The following is a 12,594-nucleotide window of genomic DNA, read 5'->3' on the forward strand; positions in this document are numbered from 1 at the left end:
TATGCCCACTGGACAATTGGAAACATGCAGTGACCGTTTAACTTCAAAGATGACTGAGATTAAGATATTTACAGGGTTGTTTTTGTTCTCTGACATAATGACGATGATTTGACCAGACTTTTGCCATAAACACAACCTATTCCTAATTTACTTTGAAGGAAAAAAGAGAAATGCCAACCAGATGATCATTCACACATGCAGCGCTGCTTTCATCCTAATATGCATAAGGGCACATCAGAGATAGGAAGATGGCCCACCAAAACTGACAAAACTCCTTTAAATCTCACCCTCTGTTGCCAGATCAGCAGATGAACAAAATAAAGCAATTTCATATCATCAGCATCAGCTTCGTAACTGTCTGAGGATAAAACCAACCTGTGGTGCCCTTCGAGAGCTGGTTGAACCACTACGGTGAAGGCCATAATAAGATCATTTATCATGGCTACTTAATGATGTCTCGGAGTCAGTGCTATAATCAAAATAAGAGCTATAGCTGTAAGAGTCGCTGCTATCGCCATTTGGATCAATGATATAGTCCCCCATGATAACAAATCCTGGATTCAAGGCACTGACAATGCTGATTGCATCTTGCCTCTCCTTTTCACTTTCAAACTCCTCCCACTCAGCTAAACGTGCAGGGTCAACTTCACAAGGCTATGATGAACGATGGTTGGACTTCGCATGCTTTATGAGTTTCTTATATGTCCCGACAAATGAGCAATCCTCATGCATACAGGTTCTCCTTTTGCGGTTTAGAAATCACCGCGCTGGTTTGACCACTGGCCGCCCTTTTACTTCCCCGCGGCAGATAGGGCATGCAAGCAGCATTGCCTTTGGCTTGTTGTTAGCTGGTGCCACTTTGGTTGAGACTTTGCATGCCGGTTTCTCCCTTGAATAAGCATTTTTAAACAGTTCAAGATAATTAGAGTGGTTATAATTGGTACCACACATGTATGGACGGCAACCTTTGTTATAAGAAGAACAAAGGAGCAGGACATCATCTTATGGACGCTCCAAGCATATTGAGCAAGTGGCATGTTGCTTGTCTGCCTTTTTTGCTTTCCTGTAGTTGTGAGTTACAGCATGGGAGTCTGACCTAAGATGTTGAGCTGTCAGGTTATGTTTTCTTGGACTTCTTGCCATGTCTTCAGCGCACTAGGAAAACAGACCTGGGAGAATGTCATACAAAAAATACAGTTACATTAAGTTAGAGATCGTAAGGACAAGAAAAGTTTTATTTACATTCTCATGAAACATGTAGGATTGACTGGTACGAATTTGCTACGCAAATCAAATCATACAACAAGTGGAGCAATACTTCAAATGCTTTTGGATTTTCCATGAGCTATGGTAGTCTTGCTATCTTGTAGCTGTATGTGAGAAGCATGAAGGCAAACAAATTATTTTGCAAGGTTCCAGGTTTGTATGTGACAAACGTGAAAGTAAGCAAATTGTTTTGCAAGCTTCAAGGTTTTGTTCCATCACCTTTTATTAGCTTATGTATACCTTTGAAATCATGTGATGTCTAAGAGGATATTGATTGTTTACCAGAGCATATTTCAAGCATAAGTTAATATTTACATAGCATGGCAAAAGTGAACCGCAAACACCAAGTGTCCAGTACAGTTTTATCTGCTGTAGGATTTCTTCCCCTAGTTTTGAATGTACCAGTTAGTTAAAGCATCTTTTCTGAAGACGCTTATCAGCAAAATCTTACTGGAACTAGTAAAGACTTTGTAGCATAGCACAACAACCGCAAACAGGTCATTAATAAGTACTTAAGTAGAGAAAGGAACCTGTGAACTATTGGGGCAAAAGCATCAGAATCTTAAATTTAAATAAAACACCTAAAATTAAAAGCGTGCATATCACAATAGCTATGGAATCCACAGAAGGGGCTTCCCCTACTGTATTTCCCTCAAAACAATAGCTATGGAATACAGTTTCAGTACAAGATAAAGCTATGATACATAAGCATCAAAAGTGTGGTACATCGAGTAGGCAAATGCTAATAGAATGGCTCATTCCTCAGTAAAGCAAACAGTATTAGACAGCCAGACAAGTTAACTATGGATCTATGGTCCAGCACAACTCGGCAAGAACAGCATGTGGCAGCTAATAACATCTTCACATACACGAAGATTGTATCAGACACTGACAAATTTCTCTGATTTCCATTGGATGTTACACAACAGTTAAAATGTCTCACGCATATCTGCAACTAAGAATAGATTATCCAAATTCAACACATTAATTCTAAAGGTGCAGGACGGATGGAGGGTGTTCTTTTCAAAGAAAAATACACTGCAGCCAATTTTTTAGTACATCTTAAATACAAAGACCAGCATGCAAGCAGCAAGCCATTGGAATTTTGAAGTGACTTAGTAACTGCTAGTCGCTTAGGAGAGTTTAGCTAAGAGTTACAACTCCTCGACACTTTCATTGTTTTAATTATATCCAACAAGGTAGAATGTGTTTCGATCCATGTAAGAGAATTATTTTCTGTGTAATCATGCAGAGGAAGCTAACAACACTAGCCAAAGTAGATATGAAGAATGTGGTTTATTCCAAAAGCTAACCTCACCAGATTTGCATTCTCCTGTTTAAGGGGAGTTCTCATCCAATAGACCCCCTATCCTACAAAACAAACTGTTAAGCCCTACATTACTCAGAGAGAAGTATTTTTTGTCTCCATACACGGATACATAAACCTTTGGATGGGAGTGTGAGCATGGGACATGTATGCAATATTAAACAAGGTGATATGGTGCTTTTCAAGTGATGTGGCACCCACGAAGCACGGCGATAATCTTCCAGAAATGCCTACTTCGCATGGTTGCATATGCTGTGGTTCGAAAGTGATGATCTAGACTTAACGAGATAATAACAGTTCACAATCTAGCCTATCCCATGGCGGACTTAACGAGATAATAACAGTTCACGATCTAGTCTAACCCCATACTTCTTGAAACTTGCCCCGCAAAAGAAGACACTAATTGATCCGAACCAGAACCAGCAATGAATAGACAGACTAAATCGGTGCTCCAAAATGCAGCAAAGTAAACCACTACAAACTGATTGAAAAGGATGCTTTGGAATTGATTGATGTACCATCACAAAACTCATCTACTCTTAGAAAAATTCATCCAATCAAGTTAGGACTCCTTACCAATCAGTCCCAAGTCCGGATGGATCTCCACTCCACGCTAATCCAGTACCAGCGGATAAAGTAGGAGGAGGAGGGACCAAGAGTTCCTTCTGGGTGCTAGGTGTTCTTCGGTGGATGGAGGAGGTTGGAGGCCGGTTCGGCGGCGGAGAAGAGGGCGACGAATTGATGCGAGCGATCCTTCGAGGTCTAGCGCTGGGCCGGGCCGGGCCTGATTTTGGCGCCATGCAGGCCGACGAGGTTATGCACACGGCCCGAAATAACTAATATTTTTCTTTCGTCTAAAAAATATTAATATTTTTTCCTCTTACTTCGAAAAAAAACTGATAATTTTCTTCCTCTAAAAATCAAATATTTTCTTCCTCATAACGAAAGAAACTAAAATTTTCTCCTCTGAAAAATAATGTTCTTCAACGTTGTAGACAAAATAATCAATTTGGGCAATTCCACATGGGCAATAACATTGGAACCCTAACAGCAGTGAGAAGCCTCACCACATGAATCCACTGCCGACCCCCTCCCTTCCTCACACATGAGTTGGAAGAACCGTCTCACCACCGAAAAAGATCCCATGAACTCCGGTATTATTATCATCAACTAGAACATGGGGAAAATATGTTAATACGGACTCATCTAATTAAGTGAACTTTGTAAATGAATCCTCTCATCATTTTCTCTAGTTTCAGATGGACCGAGGATATAATTGATCTGTACATTCTTTTTACGATGCTCTATATTGTTGCAAAAAGGTGGCTAATGATAAGGAAAGGCAAAGGATACGCTTCCATTGCTTAGCTGAGTTACAATGAAATTCCTCTAAACAGGTTGAGCATATATTTTTAATTTCACAAAAATATGTATTCCGGGTAGCTACATCATAAATATTGATGAATACCATGAGTATGACTCGTTTAGATGGTTCAAATTATCGGAACTTCGTTGGCAGTGAAACTAATTATGTCACGTCTTATCGACACTTTTTCCTCCCCGCAATTGCCACCATGTTCTTTCGTCGTATACCCATTTTTTTTAATCCTTTTCTCCTGCTACCAAAGCACTTAATACCCAAAATCCAACACCACTCTTGGTTTGTTGTCCGTTTCCCGCTAGATTTGTTGAGAAATTGTTGCTATCAGGTGTGGTTCAGCGATTTTTTGAGAGAATGATTATAAAAGAAAGATATAATATAGGAAAAAATTATTTATCATTTATTAATCTATGTTTATAATGATTTTTGTTTATAATGAGTGGTGCTGCTCTGTATATATAGTGCTAAAAATCTCTAAGAGATAAAAACTTATTTCAAGAAGATCAAATCTTTAGAGATCAAGACGAGCCTAAATTCTATTGTAAAACTCTAGATTAACTAATACTCCCCTTCGACACTTCTCGTGAAATACATATGTCTCATCAAAACGGTCAGGACACGTCCAAATTAAATTCGAATTAATCACTGAGACAATCATTTGACAAGATAAGAGCTAGCCCACGTATTTCTTTCGACCCACCGCGTGCTAATCCACATCTAATCACAAAAATCAAATCACCGATGATTAAAGTGTATACAATTCCGGCAGTCTCGGATGTGTGTATTGGTAACTCTTAAGAAAAGCTATTACCCACACATACATTTAACAATATAAATATCACAACAACAAAGAATTTACAAGATTACAAGCTTTCAAGTTGACACATAAAAGAAGTGATAAGATTTTAACTAGCCTTGACTTACAAACATCGCGACGTAAAACAAAATAACAATCTAAGAAACAAAATGAGTAATCGGGACCTAACAGTCACCTAAAAAGAAAATAAGCGGCGTGAATACGAAGGTACTCGTAGAACTTAATCTATATTTGGTACATATAAATAGCTCGGCTCCAAAGATTATGCATTTGAATATTAGGAAGAAAGCGGCCACATGGTTAAGTAACTTTATAAAGCAAATTTTGATATAAACATGTGAGCATCTACACTAGAATAACTAAACCAAAACTATCATGTAATCGACAACTTGAACATAAATATAACTAGAACCAATATAAACATAAGTGTAAGACAGAACCATATCCTCCATGCCCCAACATACCAAATGACCTCATATCATCCTATATTCGTGACTCTACGACCGATACAAATGGACAGAAGTGTGCTCGATAACCGAGAGCGCGATAATTCAAATTGATTTTACACCCTGCAGGGGGTACTCCTAGACCCACACGACTCAAGGATCATTAGGCTTACGCGACCCGCTAAAGTCCACACAAAGAGGTACTCGTGTCAACCTTTCCCAATAAGCTTCAACCGTTTGGTCATGCGCCGATAGGTGTGGGGTCATCCAGAACTACTCCCAGAGCAAACTGGATACCACAATCGGCCTCTCATGCCCGACACCATCAACTCGCACGCCAAAAAACCATAGGTACAAAGGTATTCGGCTCACCCGTCCCATATCCGGGTATGTGGCAAGCACGGAAAAGTGTTTAAGGTAACTACACTGACGGACAGTGCTTAAACGATGCAAGCAGTTTATGACATCCGGGCTTCTCTCCCGAACTACCCCGAGTAACTCCTCTGAGGCATATGATACTCCTAAGACCGTCCACATTTCGTCTCAATATCATAACTCATCCAACCAACATCATCAACCCAATTTTGTGATTATTGTGAAAGTAATTAATGCCTATGCTCGCAAACGATGAAACATTTCATCGCTCAACTTCTATCGGTGACCTATGCATTGCTAAACATCACGGGCAACTTTTAAGTTAGACAACGTCATATTAAACCTAGGTTACAAGAATACAGATGATCAACAATTCAAGGCAGGGGATAATGCATTAAAATAGGCTCTACCCATGAAACTCGACATCGACTCACTAACATGCAAATATACATAAAGTATAATTTATCAACTGAGACGATACATGATCCAAAATAATAGGTGCAGTATGCTTAGATGCTTGCCTTACTACTTTTCTTTAATTCAGGATCAACGACAAACCTCATCGTGATAGCCTGCTACTCTCTAGTTCGACGATCGCTAAAGAAAATAATGCATCACAATAAGCATGATGAAATGCTACAAAATATGTTTTATAATACATGAAAACTTCTTTCCTAGTTAGAACAAGTTCTAAGAAAACTAGCAAAATTAGTTTCACCAATTTTAGACAAGTAAAGAATTAAGGGTGAATTAATGAAGCCTTAACCTAATTAATTTATCTCAAAATTTTAATGAACTATTTTATGGTTTGTGACATTTTTAATATGTAGAGTAGGTTATTATGAAAAAAAATTGGTTTCATAATTTTTGGACCTACAGATAATTTATTATGAATTTTATAAGTTTCAATAAATAGTGAACTGCACTGAAACGGTTCTGTCGGTGTATTTAGAACCAGGGGTCCCTAAGTCCCGAGGCCAGACCGGCCGTCCACCACATATCACCACCCTGCAAGATAGGTAGAAACAGAGTGCTCGGGAGAGAGTGCTCGGGGCTGCACGTGGCAGCCCCCGAGGACTCGGTGCCCCGAAGGTCCCGCTGAAGTGCTCGGGAGAGAGTGCTCGGGGCTGCACGTGGCAGCCCCCGAGGACTCGGTGCCCCGAAGGTCCCGCTGAAGTGCTCGGGAGAGAGTGCTCGGGGCTGCACGTGGCAGCCCCCGAGGACTCGGTGCCCCGAAGGTCCCGCTGAAGTGCTCGGGAGAGAGTGCTCGGGGCTGCACGTGGCAGCCCCCGAGGACTCGGTGCCCCGAAGGCCCCGCTGAAGTGCTCGGGAGAGAGTGCTCGGGGCTGCACGTGGCAGCCCCCGAGGACTCGGTGCCCCGAAGGTCCCGCTAAAGTGCTCGGGAGAGAGTGCTCGGGGCTGCACGTGGCAGCCCCCGAGGACTCGGTGCCCCGAAGGTCCCGCTGAAGTGCTCGGGAGAGAGTGCTCGGGGCTGCACGTGGCAGCCCCCGAGGACTCGGTGCCCCGAAGGCCCCGCTGAAGTGCTCGGGAGAGAGTGCTCGGGGCTGCACGTGGCAGCCCCCGAGGACTCGGTCCCCCGAAGGTTCGCGCAAGCTCGTTCAAAGACTCGAAGGGCCCCGTCGTCAGGGTGTCATCCAGTCAAGGGCCCAATGCCGCATTTAATAGGCACGCGTGGCCTGGCATTCTGACATCCTGACATTCTCGGCTGCCCACGCCCCAGTGTCAGACCCTGCCATGCAATGGCAGGGGGGCGTGGGTCCATTAAATGCACGGGTCCCGTCCCGTTTTCGCCTGCGCGCCTCGGGATAACGTCACCAGAATCGAAGCGCTCGGCCTGCCACCCTGCCCTGGCAGGAGAACAAGACAGGGTGGGCGCACCGGGCACCTCTGAGGCTGTCCGGTGGGCCCTTTTCAGAGCACCCCGAAGCTTCCGCAGCGGCTGGTGGTCGAATGCACGCCGCCTTCCTCCACCGCCCCTGTCACTTCGCCAAAATGAAATGATTACGCCTTTCTCCGTGGCACCTGGGCATTTGCGTCCCCTCTTTCCCATTCAGGATATGTCGAGGTCGGCGCATCTATAAAAGGAAAGGATGGAGGACACCAAAAAAGGGGAGAAAGAGAGAGGGAGAGGAGAGTCAGTCGAAGAACAAGAAAACAACAGCCCCCGATCGCAAGACGATCAAGAGACCAGCTAGCTAGAACATAAGAGCCTCCAGCTCTTTGTAAACAGCTCTCCTTGGAGAACCAGATATATCCTTGAAGGATCCCCTTCAAGGATAGATATAACACTCATACAGGAGTAGGGTGTTACGCCCCCGCGCGGCCCGAACCTGTTCAAAAACCCGGTGTACCCGCAAGCCAACGCATTTACTTCCGTTCCCGCTTTTTTCCCGTACAAGCTTTTCTAGGATCATCCCCCCGGCCGAATCTCTAAAGAGGGGTCTCTCGGGATCCCTGCGACAGGAGTTCACTCTCCGACAGCTGGCGCGCCAGGTAGGGGGGAATATCCCTAGATTGTTTGTTTCCCTTTTTTTTTTCTCCACAGGAAAAGATGGCCGGTGGGCACCGTCTCCAGCGTTCCGGCTCCACTTCCAGTAACGGAACGCCGCCCCACGACCAAGAGGTTTTTCCCGCCCAAGGGGATCAGGGCGCTGGGCCCATCAGCGCCGCCGCTGCCGGCGTGCTCTCCGACCCCCAGCAGATGGTCGGGGCCCCGGCCGCTAGGTCCGCCTCTGGATCACGTCGAGCGCCGCCCCGGCGCAGGCTAGCTTTTAGTGAGGCCAGCCCAGGGAGCGCCTTGCTTGCAGCGCAAGCCCTCCTCAGGCACCCTCCCATTCGGGCCACGCCAAACACTCCGGAATGCCGGTGGGTGCAAGATATCGCCGCTTTGGTCGGCACCGCTCGTCGCCAGGTGCAGGTCGAGAGCCCTCGCGCCACTTTTCAGCGCGGTGCCGCCAGAGTCGGCTCCTCAGCGGGCAACACCCGCACGGGCGGAGGGGCCTCCAGGCGGAGCGCCATCCCCCAGGACGTATCCGAGGCCCGGGACCTCCGTTTGCGTCTCGACGAGCGAAGGGGCCACGAGGATGCCCGGGTCACTCTCGAGCGCCAGCGGGAGACCCGGCAGGTGGTTGGGGCAGAGGACCAAGCTTCCTCTCTCCCGGTCCACGACCACCGGGGATCCCCGGCTCGCCGTTCCTCTCCACCAAGAACCCCCGCTCGTGCTGCGGGGTACGGCACCGGTTGCCGTGCCTTCACCACCGAGCTCCGTCGGGTGAGGTGGCCTTCCAAGTTCCGCCCCGAGCTGCCGGAGAAGTACGACGGGTCCATCGACCCCGTCGAGTTCCTCCAGATCTACACGACGGCCGTCCAAGCGGCCGGAGGCAGCGAAAAGGTGATGGTAAATTATTTTCATGTTGCCTTGAGGGGTTCCGCCCGCTCCTGGCTTATGAACTTACCCCCGGGATCTATCAGCTCCTGGGACGACTTGTGCCACCAATTTGTGGCCAACTTTCAGGGTACGTTCGCACGTCCCGGGCTGGAGTGCGACCTCCACGCCGTCCAACAGCAGGAAGGGGAGACGCTGCGTCGATTCATACAGCGTTTCAGCCAGGTTCGCAACACTATTCCGCGAGTGGCCCCCCATGCTGTTATTGTTGCTTTTCGGCAGGGCGTACGTGATGAGCGGATGCTCGAGAAGCTAGGTACGCACGAGATCGAGACCCCTGCGGAACTTTTCGCACTGGCCGATAAGTGCGCCAAAGCTGCGGAGGCCAGGGCATGGCATGCTCCTCGCCCCGCTTCCGATCGACCAAGTTCTTCCCGCTCTGATAAGCGGGAAAAGAAAAAGAGGAGGAAGCGCGAGGCTGCTCCCGTTGAGCTAGCTCAAATCCCCGCTCACGGGGAGCCACAAGAGCCCGATCGCCGGCAAGAGCGTCGGCCGGATGCCGATCGGCGCCCCGTCAGGGCCCCTGCTCGGGCTCCTTCTCGGGCCTCTGCGCCCGCGAGGGCCCCAGCGCCGGCTAGGGCGTCAGCTCCAGCAAGAGCCCCGGCCCCTGGCCGGGCTCCTATTCCCGCGAGGGTCCCCGCTCCCGCGGGGCCCGAGCCAGGTAAATGGTGTCCCATACACCTGACCAGATGGCACGACCTTACAGAGTGTCGTACGGTCAAGGGACTCGTGGAGCAGCGCCAGAGGGAGCGCGACGAGTCTCGCGGGGGAGGCAATACCGAGGTCATTCCCAACAATGCCGAGCTCGGCTTCCAGGAGCCCGAGCATGCGGTTGCCTTCATCGACGGAGGCGCCTACACACCCTGCTCGCGCCGTGGCATCAAGGTCATGCGGCGCGAAGTATGCTCGGCAACCCCGAGCGAGGAGGCCGCAAGACCCCTGAGGTGGTCGGATGCTCCGATCACGTTCAGCATGGCCGACCACCCCGTCAGTACTGCAGCTGTGGGGCGGCTACCTCTGGTCGTATCTCCCACTGTCTGCAATGTCAAAGTCGGCAGAGTGCTGATCGACGGTGGTGCCGGCCTCAACCTCCTTTCCAAAGAGGTTTTTGAGAAGCTGCAAGTACCTTCCCGACGCCTAAAGCCGTCGCTCCCCTTCTGTGGAGTAACGCCCGGGCACTCCCTGCCCCTCGGGCAGGTTGAGTTGCCTGTCACGTTCGGGAGCCGGGACAACTTTCGTACGGATTGCGTCCTCTTCGATGTCGCGGAGCTCCCTCTCCCCTACAACGCCATCCTCGGGCGTCCGGCGCTCGCCAAATTCATGATGGCCGTGCATTATGCATACCTTACGGTTAAGATGCCCGGCCCCGCAGGCCCTATCTCCGTGATCGCTGACTCCGGTGGCGCTGTCTCCTGCGCCGAACAAACCTACATGGCCCTAGTCTCAGCGCAAGCCGAGGCTGATGGCTCTTCAGGGGGCCCGGGACCCTCTTCATCCAGACCCCGACTCGCCGCCGACACGACTGTTCCAACGAAGGAGGTCAAGGTGGGCGAAGACGCTACCCAGGTTGTCCGTATCGGCAGCGACCTGGGCAGCAAATAGGAAAGCGCGCTCGTCGCCTTCCTCCGGGCTAACGTAGACGTGTTTGCCTGGCAACCGTCCGATATGCCCGGGATCCCTAGGGAGGTGATCGAGCATCACTTGGCCGTGCATCCGGACGCCCGCCCAGTGAAGCAGAAGGTCCGGCGGCAGGCGCCAGAACGCCAGGAGTTTATCCGCGAGCAAGTCCGCAAGCTCCTCGACGCCGGATTTATCCGAGAAGTTCTCCACCCCGACTGGCTAGCAAATCCAGTCATCGTCCCGAAGGCCAACGGCAAGCTTCGCATGTGCGTGGACTACACCGACCTTAACAAGGCTTGTCCTAAAGATCCTTTCCCCTTACCTCGCATTGATCAAATCATAGATTCAACTGCGGGATGTGATCTTTTATGCTTCCTAGATGCAAATTCTGGGTATCACCAGATTCGCATGGCCGTAGGGGACGAGGAAAAAACTGCTTTTACTACCCCGGTGGGGACTTATTGCTACATGTCAATGCCTTTCGGCCTGCGCAACGCTGGATCATCTTTCCAGCGCGCCATTCGTATCACACTTAACTCGCAGGTTGGCCGCAACGTCGAGGCTTACATCGACGATCTCGTGGTCAAAACCCGAGACCGCGCCACCCTGCTCGAGGACCTTGCCGAGACTTTCAACAGTCTCCGCTCTACCCGCCTCAAGCTCAACCCGGAGAAATGTGTCTTCGGGGTCCCGGCGGGCAAGCTCCTTGGTTTCTTGGTCTCTGGCCGAGGAATCGAGGTCAATCCGGAGAAGATCCGGGCCATCGAGCAAATGCGACCCCCGGTTCGACTCAAGGAGGTCCAGCGCCTCGCCGGCTGCATGGCCGCCCTCGGGCGCTTCATCTCTAAGCTCGGGGAGCGGGGGCTCCCCCTCTTCAAGCTTCTGAAGAAATCCGGTCGTTTTGACTGGACGCCGGAGGCCGAGCAGGCCTTCCGCGACTTAAAGAAATACCTTACCTCGCCACCCGTTTTGGTGGCTCCTTCTCAAGGTGAGCCCCTGCTGCTTTACGTTTCGGCCACTCCTCAGGTTGTGAGCGTAGTATTGGTGGTGGAGCGAGACGAGTGTTCAGGGCCGGGTGCTGGGTCCCAGCTCCCAGAGGCCCCCGATCACTCACCTGTCCTCGTGGCTCCCCCGGAGCGAGGGGTCGAGCCCGAGCACACTGCTCTTCCTAGCCAAGGAATCGAGCTCGAATGCCCGGCCAACCCCGACCATATCGCCGACCCTGGGAGCTGTAGCAGCCCCCCGGGTGGGGCCACCGTCCGGGCCCGCCGGGCACAGCGACCGGTGTACTTCGTCAGCGAGGTCCTCCGGGAAGCCAAGACAAGGTATCCTCAGGCTCAGAAGCTGCTCTATGCCGTGCTCGTCGCCTCCCGGAAGCTGCGCCACTACTTCCAGGCGCACAAAATCTCAGTGGTTACCACTTATCCACTGGGACCCATTCTCCGAAACCGGGAGGGCACCGGGCGCGTTGTCAAATGGGCAGTAGAGCTGGCGGAGTTCGATCTACACTTCGTTAGTCGCCAGGCAATTAAAAGCCAGGCGCTCTCCGACTTCTTGGCAGAGTGGACGCCCGTCCCCTGCGTCGACCCAGAAGAGTTTTCTGCCTATCCCGGGCGCGACGCGCCCGGGTACTGGGTCATGCACTTCGACGGCTCCCTCTCGCTGAAAGGCGCAGGGGCCGGAGTGGTTCTCACCTCCCCAACGGGTGAAGAGCTCCGGTACGTCGTACAGTTGCATTTCCGCGCATCCAACAACATGGCGGAGTATGAAGGTCTCATCGCCGGCCTCCGGGCTGCGGTGGGGCTCGGGATTCGTCGCCTCCTGGTCAAGGGGGACTCCCAGCTGGTCGTCAACCAGGTCTCCAAGGAGTACCAGTGCACGGATCCTCAAATGGCG

The 12,594-nt window shown here is 50.1% G+C and overlaps 1 pseudogene; it reads right to left on the reverse strand.

The window, feature by feature from the left end:
• Positions 1 to 30: 30 nt before the first annotated feature.
• LOC133924311 (uncharacterized) lies at positions 31 to 3,304 on the reverse strand (annotated as a pseudogene).
• Positions 3,305 to 12,594: the final 9,290 nt, after the last annotated feature.

Source organism: Phragmites australis, chromosome 7 (genome assembly GCF_958298935.1).
Source record: "Phragmites australis chromosome 7, lpPhrAust1.1, whole genome shotgun sequence".
Classification (NCBI taxonomy): domain Eukaryota; kingdom Viridiplantae; phylum Streptophyta; class Magnoliopsida; order Poales; family Poaceae; genus Phragmites; species Phragmites australis.